General features: G+C 38.1%; 1 protein-coding gene across 2 annotated transcripts in view; it reads left to right on the forward strand.

Moving 5' to 3' along the window:
- The window catches only part of LOC149136671 (caprin-2-like), a 133202-nt gene that overhangs the window by 96809 nt on the left and 18893 nt on the right, over window positions 1-17500 (forward strand). The gene's annotated exons all lie outside the window — the stretch shown is intronic.

A 17500-nucleotide genomic window follows, 5' to 3' on the forward strand; every position in this document is an offset into this window, starting at 1 on the left:
TTGACTTGACAACAAATCGCTGCATTTGGTGCGAATTGCAATTTTCAGTTTGTTGGCCAGCATTTTACTGTAACCTACACTAGTGACTGTTGACTCCTTTTCTAGATCATGTTCCACTATAGGCGTTTTTGCGTCCATAAAAACGGTTAGCATCACTTTTTTTCTGTGGATGGTTGCGTTTTGAATTTCTTTTTCACTGGCGATTCCGGGTGTTTTCACTCTGTACACTGCCTTTTGGATTCTAGTTCAAAGTGATGGATACAGGTCTCATATCGTGTGACTATTCTCTCCAAAAACGCTACGTCTTTATCATTCTTTATCAGGCGCAGGAGTGGCTGTGTAAGTAGCTTGCTTACCAGCCATATGGTTCCGGGTTCAGTCCCACTGCGTGGCAGCTTGGGCAAGTGTCTTCTACTATAGCTTCGGGCCGACCAAAGCCTTGTGAGTGTATTTGGTAGACGGAAACTGAAAGAAGCTTGTCGTATATATGTATATATATATATGTATGTGTATGTGTGTGTCTGTGTTTGTGCCCCCACCATCGCTTGACAACCGATGCTGGTGTGTTTACGTCCCCGTAACTTAGCAGTTCGGCAAAAAGGACCGATAGAATAAGTACTAGGCTTACAAAGAATAAGTCCTGGGGTCGATTTGCTCGACTAAAGGTCGATGTGCTCCAGCATGGCCACAGTCAAATGACTGAAACAAGTAAAAGAGTAAAAGAGTAGTGGTCGAGTAAGCGTTGACAGATCTCCACACGATTACGCTTACGTGCTTCGATAAGCTTCCTTGGTACCCATCTCACACAGAGTTGTTGTGGATGATTTCGTATGAAGAACCATGAATAATTTGCAGAGGATTGTCACTTGTCGGTTCGCCAGGACCATCTCCCGAGCTTATTGAATCTTCAACTCTGGCCATTTCTAAACATCTCGAACCACTCATACTTCTACACGGTAGAGCTCTACACCCATATTGTATGAAAAGCCTGCAATAAATTTCAGCCCTGACACACCTTCAGAGCCAGAGAAAACAGGTCACTAATCTCGGTTCTTCCTTGGTGCTCACTGCCAGCTGATCGGCCATATTTACTCTGTAACAAAAAAAGAAAAAAAAAAATGAGCGATCAAGGTCCAGCCTCGGTTACATAACCACAAAAGTACCACTTTTTAGCTCGAGGACGCTGAAGGCAGGGCAGTCAACCTAAAAGATGTTTTTTACAACATATAACGGGTATAAGCGTGTGTGTATTTATCTATCTATCTATCTATCTATCTATCTATCTATCTGTCTGTGTATCTATCTACAAACAAACATACATGCATACATACATACATACATACATACCTATACAGAGATAAATAGACAGAGGCAGGCAGGCAGGCACGCAGGCAGACAGACAGACAAACAGACAGACAGACAAACAGACAGATAGACAGATAGATAGACAGATAGATAGAACGCGTTGTGTGAGTTTGTGAGATAGTGACAGAGTATAAACAACTAGATACACGAACACACACGAAGATACATAGGCACGTGTGTGTGTGTGTGTGTGTGTGTGTGTGTGTGCGTGCGTGTGTGTGCATGTGTAGTGAGAGAGAGAAAAGTGATGATTGGAAGTATGTGAAGAATACAGAGTGACTGTGCTATATATTTTTCAATACAAAATTCGACATAATCAAAAGACAATCTCAATTATTGGACTTAAAACAACACAACTAAGAAAAAAAAAAAAAAAAGAAAAGAGAGAAAGATAACATTATTTCTTCTATCGCAGCCAACAGTAAATTCAATAAGTAGTAATAACAAATAATTTTTAGAGTCTTATCGATCTAGCTTTCCCCCAATTACATCGACGTTTAATCGACACTAATCAATTAATCTACACAAATATTTTATTTGGCTTAATGCTTTGAAAATCTTCAATATCCAGAGAGAAAGACAAATAGCAAATACTACTCTTCTGGAAATCAAATGAATTCTTCGTAATTATTTATATCTTGATTTTGGTTACTTCTACACCAGTGCTATGTAATTTTCGCATTATCGATTTGTTTTTTTTTTTTGTTTTTTTTTTGAAATCTGCAAATTCTTTTCGTTCGATTATAGATTTAAGAATAAAGAAGTAAAGAAATAAAATGGTAACATATGCAGACTTGAATAGAATATTTTGGCTATTCACTATTGATGTTGTTTTGGCTTTGCATTTCATCATTGCATTTAATGGACATTTCTTTGTATTTTTAGTAAATTAAAGGTTTCCGTCACTGTGCTATATTGTACGGTCAGTTATTGGAGCATAATGAAACCGGATAGTCTTAGATGATTCGCAGTGAAAAATATGAATTGAATAAGAAGCAAAAATGGTTAGCATTAACGAAAATATAAATTTCGCGCTACGGATAAAGGATTTCAGAATTCTATAGAGATGAGAAAGTAGATTGCTGGTTATCTTTTTTTTTTTTTTGTGTGATTCGTTTGTTTCTCAAACCATTAATCGATAGAAAAGATATAATAATGGATTTGAACAAAAATCGAAACTGTAGTCATGGGCTTCGCTTGTGACGAGCTCATCTTCATTGAACACTTTTGAATATTTTTTTTTTATGCGTCCTTTTAAAGCCTAGCAAGGCTCATGAGCTCGGTTTCCCGGTTTCTATGGCGTATGTGTTCCCCACCCCAGCTGGACGGGACGCCAGTCCATCGCAGCGTTACTCAAGAAACAGGAAGAAAGAACGAGAGAAAGTTGGGACGAAAGAGTACAACAGGGGTCGCCACCACCCGCTGCCGGAGCCTCGTGGAGCTTTTAGGTGTTTTCTCTCAATAAACACACACAACGTCCGGTCTGGGAATCGAAACCGCGAGTCCGCTGCCCTAACCACTGGGCCATTGCGCCTCCACCTTTTGAATATTGGTCTGGAATTTTAGCACAAGGCCAGTAATTTTATGGAGAGGGGGTCTAGTCAATTACGTCAACCCCAATGTTCAAATATTAATTTATTTTATTAACACCGAAAGGATGAAAGTCAAATACACCTTGGTGGAATTTGAACTCAGAACGTACTGTGCCGGAAAAAATGACTCTAAGCAATCTGTCCGGCGTGCTAACGATTCTGCCAGTTCACCGCCTTACATTTTTTAATATTTGGTTTCAAATATGGCGGCGAGCTGGCATAATCGTTAGCACGCCGCGGTATTTCGTCTGTCTTTACGTTCTGAGTTAAAATTCCGCCGAGGTCGACTTTGCCTTTCTTCCATTCGGAGCCGATAAATTAAGTACGAGTTGTGTACTAGGGTCGATCTAATCGACTGGCCCCCTCCCTCAAAATTTCGGGCTTTTTGCCTAGAGTAGAAAAGAATCGCCGAGGTCGACTTTGCCTTCCATCCTTTTGGAGTCGATAAATTAAGTACCAGTTACGTACTGAGGTCGATCTAATCGACTGGCCCCCTCCTCAAAGGTTTCGAGCCTTGTACCTAGAGTAGAAAAAAAAATTGGTTTCAAATAAGGCGCTGAGTTGGCAGAAACGTTAGCTCGCAGGGCGAAATGCTTAGCGGTATTTCGCCTGATTTTATGTTATGAGTTCAAATTCCACCGAGGTCGGCTTTGCCTTTCATCTTTTCGGAGGTCGATAAATTAAATACCAGTTACGCACTGGGTGGATCTAATCGACTGGTCCCCCTCCCCAAAAATTCCGGGCCTAGTGCCTAGAATAGAAAAGAATATTTGGTTTCAAATTTTGAGTCAAGGCCAGTAAATTCGGGGCAGAGTAAGTCAATTACACCAACACCCCAATCTTCAACTGGTACTTATTTTATCGACTATGAAAAGATGAAAGGCAAAATCGACCACGGCGGAATTTGAACTCAGAGCATAAAGATGGATGAAATGTGTTTTGTCCGGCACGCTAACGACTCAGTCAGCTATCTTCCTTACCTTTTTCAAATAATTTTAAACATCTTTATTTGCTATAACATGTCAGATTTATAAGAAGGAGATCATGATATGTTGTGATGTTTATGACTTTCGGAGGTACATTAATGACGAAAAACAATGAATAACAAAATGGCTACCATTAAGTATCGAAGCGGTTAAAGCGACGAGCTGGCAGAACCATTAGCACACTGTATAAAATGTTTAATGGCCTTTCTTCCGACTTAATGTTCTGATTTCAAATTCCGCCGGGGCTGACTTTGTCTTCATCCTTTCGTGATTGATAAAATAAGTACCAGTCACGTACTGGGTCAATGTAATCAGCTTCCTCCACCCCTTGAAAATTGCCGGCCATGAGCCAAAATTTGAACCCATTAATAACTGCAGTTGCTAATTAGCTGAGACATTTGAGTGTTTCATAATAGAACGTTACTCAGTATTTGTTCTGAATATCTATGTTCTGAGTTCAAATCTGGCCGATGTCAATTTTGTCTTTCGTCTTTTCGGGCCGATTTAAAAAACAAACAAGTATCAGCGCAGGTCGGTGGATTGGCGGAATTGTTAGAGTATCGGATAGGATACTTTCTATTATCCGTCCCGGCCCTGTGCTCTCTGAGTTCAAATTACGACTCGTCACCGGAAAATGGTGTCACTTCTGTCAGGCGTTGCGACCGAGAGACCGACATAATTTCAGCAGTTTGAAAAATCACTGGATAATTTTCTCTTGGATCGATCAAAATATCGATCGCCGCCACCACCACCATAGTTACTAAAAGAGTTAATAAGGGATATTCAACGTGGTTACTTCGCATGTCAGAAATAGCAGCCATATATCTTCTTCACATCATACATTTTTGAATCTATAAAAGGGAAGGAACGGTTGTAACTTGAACGCCTTTGAGCAAAAGTCTATTCATACAGGTTTGACCTAGAAGCTAAACAACAACAACAACAACTATTGATAACAGCATTCATTTATCGTAAGGTGACGAGCTGGCAGAATCGTTAGCACGCTGGGCAAAATGTTTAGCGGTATTTCGTCTGCCGTTACGTTCTGATTTCAAATTCCGCCGAGGTCAACTTTGCTTTTCATCCTTTCGGGGTCGATAAATTAAGTACCAGTTACGCCCTGGGTCGATGTAATCGACTTAATCCCTTTCTCTGTCCTTGTTTGTCCCCTCTGTGTTTAGCCCCTTGTGGGCAATAAAGATATAAGCACTTAATGCAAGATCTAGGAAGCGAGCTAGCAGAATCGTTCACACACCGGGCAGAATGCTTAGCAGCATTTTGCCTTTTTTTATGCTTTGTGTTCAAATTCCGCCGAGGTCGACCTTGCCTTTCATCCTATCGGGATCGATAAAATACGTACCAGTCAAGCACTGGAGTCAATGTAACTAACTTACCCCATGTTCCGAAATTGTATTAATCGACTGTCTCGGATTCCCAAATTTCTGGCCTTATTCCGTTGTTAGGGGTTATTTAGTTACTTAAGTCTTTTTATGTTACCTCAGATTTTGCTGAGACTGACTTTGTCTTTCTTCCCTCGCGATCGATAAAATAACAGTATCAATCAAATTCTGGTTACATTTAAGCGACTGTGTCTGCAAATGTCTTCCAGCACGACATTTACAGTCTTGTACATATGTTATAATTTATTATTGTTATAAATCAAATTCTCCGAATCCTACACAAGCTGTTTGGATCACTGACTAAGCCAAATGGATTGTTATAATTCTGCTGCTTGACATGCACGAAAATATCAAATATACTAAGACGCAGTACCTAACAATCTAGTAATAATAGATTGTTTAGTAGCGTCATATTGCATAATATATTACGCTGGTGAATTGGATCAATCGTTACAGAGGTGGATAAAAATCTTTGACAGGATAATACACGGTTCATGCCGCAAGGTTCGAATCCTTCCGAAATCAGCTTTTTCTTTTCGTCCCTCTAGGGCCGATTATATAAAGTACTGGTCTGGGGTGGAGGGTTGCAAGGTTTGTTAGAGCTTCGTACAAAATATTTTGTGGTATTTGTATAGGATCTTTGCGCTATGAGCGCGAATCCTGCCGAAATCAATTTTGTTTTTCGTCCTTCCGGGTTCGATAAAATAAAGTGCTGATCTAGGGTGATGGATCAGAAGAAGGACGGTGGAGCGTCGCACAAAATTTATTGTGATATTTGTATCGGATCTTTATGTCATCAGTTCGAATCAAGCCGAACTCAATTTGACCTTTCATCCTTCCAGACTCGATAAAATAAAGTACCAGTCAAGGGCGGTGGTTTAGAAAGGTTCTTAAAGTATCCTACAAAATGTTTCATGATATTTGTATCGGATCTTTATGCAATGAGTTCGAATCTAGCAAAGGTCCCTAGATCGCTGACCACTACACACATTTTTTACTCTCCTTGTTTCTTTCTGTGTTCCTTTCTGTGGAAGAGCGTAGGCTCGAAACGTTAAAGACTTTTTCAATTCCCGAGTGTTATACTAATACATCTATTTGTTTTCTACACCACCTGTCTTCGTCTGTTGTTTTTTTGTGAATTCTCCCTATATATATATATATATATATATATATATATATATATATATATATATATATATATATATATATATATATATATATATATATATATATATATATAAACAAGCAAAAACGCTAGTTCTAAGAGATCAACGCAGTAGTTGTACTAACAAGTCATGTTCGTAGGCACTTCGACATGGCTGTCTGTTCGAACGGACTATAGTACAAAGGATTATTCCATCATTTACCGCCATGCTATATAAATTTATTGAAGGCGCGTGGTTTAGTGGGTTAGGGTATTCGGCTCACGATCATAAGGTCGTAAGTTCGATTCCCTGCAGCGCGTTGTGCCCTTGAGCAAGACACTTTATTTCACGTTGCTCCAGTATACTTAGCCAGCAAAAATGAGTCGTACCTGTATTTCAAAGGGCCACTCCTGTCAAGTTCTATGTCACACTGAAACTCCCAAAGAACTACTTTAAGGGTACGCGTATCTGTGGAGTGCTCATCCACTTTCACATTAATTTCATGAGCAGGCTGTTCCGTTGATCGGATTAACTGGGACCCTTTCGTCGTGACCGACGGTGTTGCCAGTGCCAGATTATAACTTTAATCAATCAACGATAGCTAGTAGTAGTAGGATGGCCACGGAGCGGTTCGAATGACAGTATCTCTCATCTCGGCACCAACTATTATTGCCTTTGCCAATTTGGCAGAAAGACAATTCGTTGAATTGTGAAAGTATCTTAAGAAAATGATTCGTGATATTTGTTCCGATTCTTGACGTTCTTATTTCTTTATTGCCCACAAGGGGCTAAACATAGATGGGACAAACAAGGACAGACAAATGGGTTAAGTCGATTACATCGACCCCAGTACGTAACTGGTACTTATTTAATCGACCCTGAAAGGATGAAAGGCTAAGTCGATCTCGTCGGAATTTGAACTCGGAACGTAGCGGCAGACGAAATACCGCTATGCATTTCGCCCGGTGTGCTAACGATTCTGCCAGCTCGCCACCGTCTTTTGACTCCTGCCAATTCTTGACGTTCTGAGGACATCTTTTTCTGTTGCCTTTCATTCTTTAGGGGTCAATAAAATAAAGTACCAATAAAGTGTTGAGGTCGATGGTATCAAACTAACCACTTCTTTTACTCGTGTTTCCTAACCTTCTGAACCTAATTCAGAAAAAAAATTATAAGGTTTTAAAGGAGGTTGAGCTGATAGAATCGATTGAGTGTCGGACAAAATGCTTCTCGGCATTTGCTCCGATTCTTTGCATTCTGAGTTCAAATCTCGCTGAGGTAAACTTTGCCTGTCACCTATGTGGGTTCGATAAAGCAAAGTACTAGCCTAGTATTGGAATCCATGGTTTCGATCATCAACTACACCCACAAAAGCGCTGGCTTTGTGCCATAATTAGAAGACACTAATAACGTTGTTCTTATATTATCTACTTTATTCTTGCCTTCTTAACATTTCTTGTTATTGTAGTTGTTTTTGTTTAACCCCGGGCTAAGTCCCAGCCAAACAGACATATGGTCAACGCGTTCCAGATTCAACCAAAATCGTCTTTTTGTATGTCATGTGCACTCATTGTTGAATGCATCTTTTCCTCTTTTCAGTTAGATGAGTATGACTTGAAAGAGATGCGACTGCTATTTCTTGTGAGCTGAGCGTCCAAGTCGATGCACCATTCATTTCTAATGGTTTGCGTTGTCTAGTCTTCTCTCTGTTTGATTGCGTCACTATGTATTTGTGTGCGTGTCGGTGTATGTACACATACATAATACATACATACATACATACATATATACATACATACATATTTATGTGCATATATACACACGCATATATATACACATATATATTCATACATATATATGCATATATATGCATATATATATATATATATATATATATATATATATATATATATATACACCTATATATGCATATATATACATATATATGTTTATTTATATATATATATATATATATATATATATATATATATATATATATATATATGTATATATACACATATATATGCACATATATATGCATATATATGTATATATATATGTGCATATATATCTAATATCTACATAGATGCATAAATATACATATGTATATATACATATGTATATATGCATATATATATAAACACATATATGCATATAAATATACATATATATGCATATATATATATATATATATATATACATATACATATATACATATATATGCATATATATACATATGTATTCATATATATGCATATATATACATATATATGTATATATATATACATATATATGCATAAATATACATATATATATATATAATTATACATATATATATATGCATATATATATATATATAGATATACATATATGCATATATATATACACGTATGTGCACATGCATATGTTATATGTATATACATATAACATATATATGCATAAATATACATATATATAGATGCATATATATATATAGATAGATATACATATATGCATATATATATATACACGTATGCGCACAAGCATATGTTATATGTATATGCATATATATATATGCATATATATACACATATATATATACCTATATGTATACATATATATGCGTATATATACATATATATATGCACATATAAATGCATATATATGCATATAGCTATACATATATACATATATACAAACTTATATGTACATATATACATATGCATATATACATACACAAATATACATATTTACCTACATACACACATATATATATGTATATATAAATACATATATTTATACATGTATGCATATACACACACACGTGTGTGTGTCTGTAAGTCGGTATCTATTCTAGTAACAAAACAGACAACGACTAGAAAGTACGTTGCTGCATTGTTGAAGATCTGCTACATTAATTTTGATTAATGAGGCAGGCCACAGAAAGTGATTCTTCTACAGTCGTTGTTTTAAGTAAGACTTTTGAAGGTGACCTCACTATTTCTTACGACTAATAAAATTTCGAAATAATGATATCGTAATGTCTTAAAAAATGTAAACTATCGTTTTCTTATGTAAAAGCAATTTTGGGTATTGCTGCACTCACAGTTGTATGTCTAAAAACAAAATTTGTACATTGGTATGTGATAAAGATGCTCGCTTTTAAACCAAATGGTTTCGTGTTCAGTTCCACTGCGCGGTAATTTGGGCTTATGTCTTCTTATTTCTTTATTGCCCACAAAGGGCTAAGTATAGAGGGGACAAACAAGGACAGACAAAGTGATTAAGTCGATTGCATCGACCCCAGTGCATAATTGGTACTTAATTTATCGACCCCGAAAGGATGTAAGGCAAAGTCGACATCGGCGGAATTTGAACTCAGAACGTAACGGCAGGCGAAAATACCGCTAAGCATTTCGCCCGGCGTGCTAACGACTCTGCCAGCTCGCCGCCTTTGGGCTTATGTCTTCTACTATAGCCCAAGGCCGCTCAATACTTTGCGAGTGAATTAAGTAGACAGAAATTGTGCGGAAGCCCGAAGTATATATATATATATATATATATATATATATATATATATATATATATATATTCTTTTATTTTTCAACGGCCATGCTGGAGCACCGCATTTAGTCGAACAAATCGACCCCAAGACTTATTCTTTGTAAGCCTAGTACTTATTCTACGGATATCTTTTGCCGAACCGCTAAGTTATGGGGACGTAAACACACGAACATCGGTTGTCAAGCGATGGTGGGCGGGACAAACACAGACACACAAACATTCACACACACACACACACACACACACACACACACACACACACACACATATATATATATACGGCGGACTTCTTTCAGTTCTCGTCTACCAAATCCACTCACAAGACTTTGGTCGGCCCGAGGTTATAGTAGAAGACACTTGCCCAAGGTGCCACGCAGTGGAACTGAACCCGGAACCATGTGGCTGGTAAGCAAGCTACTTACCATATATATACATATGTGTGTGCTTGTATTTATTTATGACGTCTGTGTGTCTTTGTATTTGTGTTCGTCCCCCACTGCCAGTTGATAACCGGTGCTGGTTTGTTTATATCTCCTGTCATAGCGGGTCAGCCAGGAGACCAAGAATGGAAGTACTAGATTTCCAAGAAAATAAGTATTTAGGTCCATCTGTCCGACTAAACCCTTCAAGGCGGTACTCCAGCATGGCCACAGGCTAATATATGAAATAAGTAAAAGACGAAAGATTAAAGATATAGCACCTCACGGCAACCCAGTCGAAGCAATATCGAGCAACCGACTGAAGGGTCACGAACGGATGGCTTCTCAGCGTTTCAATGCCGTGTCCGTAGTCAAAAGCCATTTCACTCAAGTAGAATAGTGTATTTAGCTGCAAATAGATTACTGCAGTGTAGAACCAATGTATCAACGAATAAAGAAGAGGTAACACAGGTAAATTGGTAAGAGATTTAGTAGCAATTACTGTGTAGATTTGGTAGTGATTACAGTTGAATTATCTAGGTTGAAGATGGCTGGTTTCTTTCAAGCTGATTCCACTACCATACCAGACGGAGTCAGTAGTGTTGTCTCACAATTCAATAGATTACGGTATTCATCATTGATTTATAGCTATTTAACTCTTCAATTGTTCAGTTCTATATTTAAGAGATGAGGAATTATTTACATTATTTACCTTATTTACATTTGATGGATATTTGTCTTCATCTTGTTTGTTGTTAACACAATGTTTCGGCTGATACACCCTTCAGCCTTCATCAGGCGACTTGGGGAAATTTCAAACCTGGGTTCTCGTTCCTTAGGTATTTTTCGATGTTGTTGTTGTTGTTGTTGTTGTTGTTGTTATTATTATTATTATTATTATTATTATTGTTATTATTGTTATTATTCAGGTGACTGCCTGGAATCGAACTCGGAATCTTGAGGTTAGTAGCCCGCACTCTTAACCACTACGCCCACGGGCAAATATGGCGTAGTGGTTAAGAGCGCAGGCTACTAACCCCAAGATTCCGAGTTCGATTCCAGGCAGTTACCCGAATAATAATAATAATAATAATAATAATAATAATAATAATAATAATGATAATAATAATAATAATAACAACAACATCGAAAAGTATCTTAGGAATGAGAACCCAGACTCGAAATTACCCCAAGACACCTGATGAGGGCTGGAGGGTATATCAGCCGAAACGTTGTGTTAACAACAAACAAGATGAGGACAAATATCCGTCAAATGTAAATAATGTATTTAATTGTCGTTGTTGTTTTTTTGTTAATTTTTTTTTTATTAGAATCAGAAATTGTTAACGTCTAATTGAAATATAGTTCAAGAAATTATAATAGGCATAATCTTATAATAATTCTGCTTGTCACTCCGTTACTTACCCCGTCCGTAAGGCTTCCACGTGATTAGTCGAAGGTAGAGGGGAAGAATAGGAGGGGTGGGGGAGAGATGTGGGAGGGGTGGGAGGGGAGGGGTGGGAGGGGAGGGGAAGAAGGGGTGGTAGTGAGTGAATTATGTAATTTTCTTTTTTTGAACTAAGTTTTGTTTCTTCCGTTACTTATCCCGTCTGTAACGCTTTCATGTGATTAGTTGAAGGGAAAGGCGAAAAGCGAAAGAAAAAGGAGAGAGAAGAGGGTAAGGCGAAGAGTGAGCGAGAAAGAGGGAGAGTGTTGTATATTAAGTCCATAAAATTTTGCATTAAGTATATAAAGTGTATATATAAAGTGCATTAAGTGATCACCGTATTCCAATTTCTTTCACATTTCAATGAGTAGCAGATGAGAGATTATATTTTGATACAGGCACAACACAAGCTACGCTTCCAGGTTTTTTGGATAAAATTTTCAGAAATAACCCAATAAGTTTACCATAAATTCCGTGAAATATTCACTGGTCCCATTGGTCAGTATTAATTTGGGATTGAAAGTAAGCAAAATGCTTAACGGTTGAGTTGGCAGAATCGTTAGCACGCCGGGCAAAATGCTTAGCGGTATTTTGTCTGCCGTTACGTTCTGAGTTCAAATTCCGCCGAGGTCGACTTTGCCTTTCATCCTTTCGGGGTCGATAAATTAAGTACCAGTTACGCACTGGGGTCGATGTAATCGACTTAATCCGTTCGTCTGTTCTTGTTTGTTCCCTCTATGTTTAGCCCCTTGTGGGCAATAACGAAATAGGTATTTCATCTGTCTTTGTGTTCTGAGTCCAAATTCTGCCGAGGTAAATTTTGCCTATCAGCCTTTCGGGGTCGATAAAATAAGTACCAGTTGAGTACTGGGTCGATGTAATCGCGGTCGATAAAATAAGTACCACTTGAATATAGGAGTCCGTGTAATCGACTAAATCCCTCCCACGACATTGCTGGTCTTGTGCCAAAATTTGAAACTGATTTGGGTAGAAAGTGCAATAGACCTGATGTCGATCCTTGAACTACACATCTCTCGCTTTCTAAAGGACTATGTTATCAATTATACTACAGAGTACTTACTGTTATGTGGAGGCGCAATGGCCCAGTGGTTAGGGCAGCGGACTCGCGGTCAAAGGATCGCGGTTTCGATTCCCAGACCGGGCGTTGTGTGTGTTTATTGAGCGAAAACACCAAAAGATCCACGATGCTCAGGCAGAGGATGGTGGTGAACCCTCCTGTACTCTTTCACAACAACTTTCTCTCTTACTTCCTGCTTCTGTTGTGCCTGTAATTCAAAGGGTCAGCCTTGTCACACTGTGTCACGCTGAATATCCCCGAGGACTACATTAAGGGTACACGTATCTGTGGAGTGCTCAGCCACTTGCACGTTAATTTCACAAGCAGGCTGTTCCGTTGATCGGATCAACTGGAACCCTCGACGTAAGCGACGGAGTGCCAACTATATAACTTACCGTTATAAATTGTTTCTACTATTGTCACTGCATTATTTTTTTTTCTTTTATCTCAGATAATTGGTCAGTCAGTAGCGCTATCAGAATAAAATTATTCTACTAATTGTCCAACATTACATTAAAAATATTAGCATCCAATTAATTCGTAGTCGAAGAAAATTTCATTGACGATTACTTGTTTTCCTGCTGATATGAAAATTTTAATCTCGTACCCTGTGATTTCCACGACTGATTTGATGGATCTTGTATCGGTTTGGACAGAACTTCATTTAATGATATCAGTGGTTAAATATTCTATTGATATCAAAATATTTTTTTTTAATTGTCGAATATAATCTCATGACTGAGCTGGGGCTCTTATATTGGACTTACACACAGCATGTGTTGACTCAAGACTACAAGAGAAGATAATTATCCAAGACTCTCTGCAGCGAGATCAAAACCAGGATCTCACTTATTGGTTTCAAATTTTGGTACAAGGCCAGCAATTTCGGTGACGGAGTAAGTCGATTACATCGACGTTATTGTCCAACTGGTATTTATCTTATCGACACGTTCTCTGTTGTGCCTGTATTTCAAAGGGCCAGCCTTGTCACACTCTGTGTCACGCTGAATCTCCCTGAGAAATACGCTAAGGGTACACGTATCTGTGGAGTACTCAGCCACTTGCACGTTAATTTCACGAGCAGGCTGTTCCGTCGATCGGATCAACAGGAACCCTCGTCGTCGTAACCGACGGAGTGCCAACTATGTATTGGTTACAACTTTTGGCAAAAGACTAGCAAGTTCGGGGGAGGGGGAAAATCGATTATATCAACCCCCGGTACTCAACCGGTACTTATTTTATCAACCCTAAAAAGATAAAAGGCCAAGTTGACCTCGGCGGAATTTGAATTCAGAGTGAATTTGAATTCAGAGCATGCGAACGACTCTACCAACTCGCTGCCTTCGGGATCTCACTTATTGCGAAAAAAACTTCTTAAACTTCTTAACGTTCAGCAATGCCTTTTCTCATATGATTAGTCTGTAACTGTTAAAATCTGGCAACTGAATCAATTCTGCCTGAATTATTTTGAGGCTTTGCGTACATCTGTGTAGTTCATAGCTGTATTGAATCTAGAACTGTGTTTATTCGAAGCGACAGTAAACTACGTACAGGTTTTTTTTCTAATTGAAGAGTTGCCGAGTCGTACAATGGTGCAAGTATTATGCTATGTAATAAGAAAAATCAAGATGTTTAGCTTTCAAATCCTATATTCCATCCATTGACCCAGTTGTGATTCACAGTACTAGCTCTTTTGTGAAAGTACTGATCTCTCATATGCAGCCAATCGTCACTCGTAAACCCGTGTTTTGGTAACATGCACCCTGCTTTCGTTAATTGCTTAAAATGCCTATAAAGTCACCTGCAACCACAAACACCCCTCAGTCCCTTACCATTGATTTATTAGAACACCCAGATCCAGAATGTGTCAGCTGAAGTGAGAAAAGTACGCGCCAGTAAGTCGGCTGCTATCTCTTACAGATTAGTAGACTGGATCAACATGAATTGAAGTGCCTTGCTCAAAGACACAACGCACCAACCGAACCGGGAACTGAACCTACGACTTAATGGTCATCAGCCAACAATCTAACCACTAGGCCAAGCACCTTCACATCACTTGTATCACCGTAACGTGCGTCATTAGTTTGTAGGATTTAATTAATATCTTGCATTGTGTTCTCTGTGGCGGCACATGGCTTAGTGGTTAGCGTGTTGGATTCATGAACGTAAGATTGTGGTTTCGATCCCTGCAGCGGGAGTTGCGTTGTGCTCTTGAGCAAAACATTCTATTTCACATTACTCCAGTCCACGCAGCCAGTAAAAACGAGTAATCCTGCGACAAACTGGCGTTCCGTCTAAGGAGGAACATATACGTCGCAAAACCCAAGAAACCGGCCCTATGCCTCATACGGAGAACGAGGACTAAACATTGTCTTCTGTTTGGTGAGGAACAGGCCTTTACTTGACGAACCTAGGTTATATAAGGGCGACGTCTTCAAGCAATGTCCTCATAGTCCAGTGAGCTACCTCATTCATTTGTCGCTCTCTGCTAAATACATAAATAAACTGCAAAAATATTAAACGTGCAATGTAATCTGTTTTGACAATGAAAGAATTCCATGCAATATAGCTGTACATAGCAGAATAGGTTTTTAATAGTTTTCTTTCATTAACACAGAATTCTAGAAAACATTCCTACGATTTGCAGTTATTTTAAATCGAAACATTAAGTAATAAAGAAAACCATTAACTATGGGCTTCCTTTTGTTGATATCGCCATATTGTTATTGCGCACTATTGGCAAATTTATCTCCTTGATTAGCTATACTATACAATTTCACAACCATTCCTTGTTATGTTGAGCTCTTTGGAGTAAGTGAGTGAGTGAGTGAGTGTGAGAGAGAGAGAGAGAGAGAGAGAGAGGGAGGGAGAGAAAGGAGTCGAATTCAAATAAAGAAAAAAAAAAAGAAAACTAATGTATTCTATAGCTAGTTAATCTTCGTTCGTGGTGAGTAAAAATGTTTGAACAAATTACAAATGAAAAGTCTTACATTTTATTCATTGGCAATCTTCGTGTTTGGTTTACAATAACGATTTTATTTTGTTCTTGACCGATTCTGTAACATCACTGTTGTTATTCTTTAACTAGTTCTGGATTTACATTATTGCCATCGATGATGTATGTATGTATGAATGTATGTATGTGTGTGTGTGTGTGCGTACGTATGTATGTATGTATGTCATCATTCAGTTTTATTTCAAGATTTCTTGCCGACAGAGAAAGAGCCGGTTTCTAACCTAGATCCAAAGCTCCTTCATTGGACTTTCAACATGAAAGAGAGGGTATTTTTATATGTATGTATGTATGTATGTATAAGTGAAGATTTGTATGTATACGTGCAGATTTGTTTTATGTATACCTTCTTATAATATTCTTACATATCTAGACATGCTCATATATACTTAAACGATAAACTTCTGTATGTATGTACGTATATATGTATGTATATGTATAAATAATACAGAATGGGACAAGGACGCAAAACAACCAGGCAGTTAGGTGATACAAGAAAGGGACAAAACATCCAGATAGACGATACAAGGAAACAAGGACAGGTCATTCGGAGTTTTCTTTCCTCAGTAAAGATCCAGATTATCCTTGCAATTTCGGCTGGTTATTCTCGATATTGCTCCAATCTAGCCGCCAGCCCAAGGAAAAACTAAGCTAAGAGCATTAGATTGGAAGAAAAAAAACGAACAATGTTATTCAAATACAATACAAATAAAAAAACAGGACATAACAACAGATTTCTTTCAATTAAGGACAAATCAAATTCAGCTGGCGTGTGTAGAAATAAGGCCTTACAGCAGGAATACAAGATTTCACAGGCTCAGGGAGGAATAACGATGTTGCACGCACAACGGCCGACCAAAAAAGAAAGATCACGCTTGGCCGAACACCGGTCACGTAGGAAGAGAAGAGAAAGAGGTAGAGGCAGAGGGACAAAAGAATTAGGCGGGGGAGAGAAAAAATGACAGGGACAGAGTGAAGTGAAAAGTGGAGGGAAAGAAGAGAAGGCAAGGAAATGTGAGCGAGGGGGAACGAAAGAACGAACAGTTGAATGAACGAATAAGGGTGAAGGGGCTGATAGACAGAAATAGAGTTATACAAGATTTAGAAAAATGTATACTTACATATAAGAGACAAGATGTACGTACGCCGCTATATATATATATATATATATATATATATATATATATATATATATATATATATATATGTATGTATGTATGTATAAATAATACAGAATGGGACAAGGACGCAAAACATCCAGACAGTTAGGTGATACAAGAAAGGGACAAAACATCCATGTATGTATGTATGTATGTATGTATGTATGACAGATAATAGACAGACAGATAATACATTGATTGATGACAGACAGTCAGACAGACAGACAGATAGATAGATAAATAGATAGATAGATAGATAGATAGATAGATAGATAGACAGACAGATTTAGCTGTTTATTAAATGTATTGTTTCTGATGTGTTCTCATAAGACAAAGATAGTTGCAGACATCC

This window comes from Octopus bimaculoides, chromosome 3 (genome assembly GCF_046866305.1).
Source record: "Octopus bimaculoides isolate indiv1 chromosome 3, ASM4686630v1, whole genome shotgun sequence".
In the NCBI taxonomy this organism is placed as follows: Eukaryota; Metazoa; Mollusca; class Cephalopoda; order Octopoda; family Octopodidae; genus Octopus; species Octopus bimaculoides.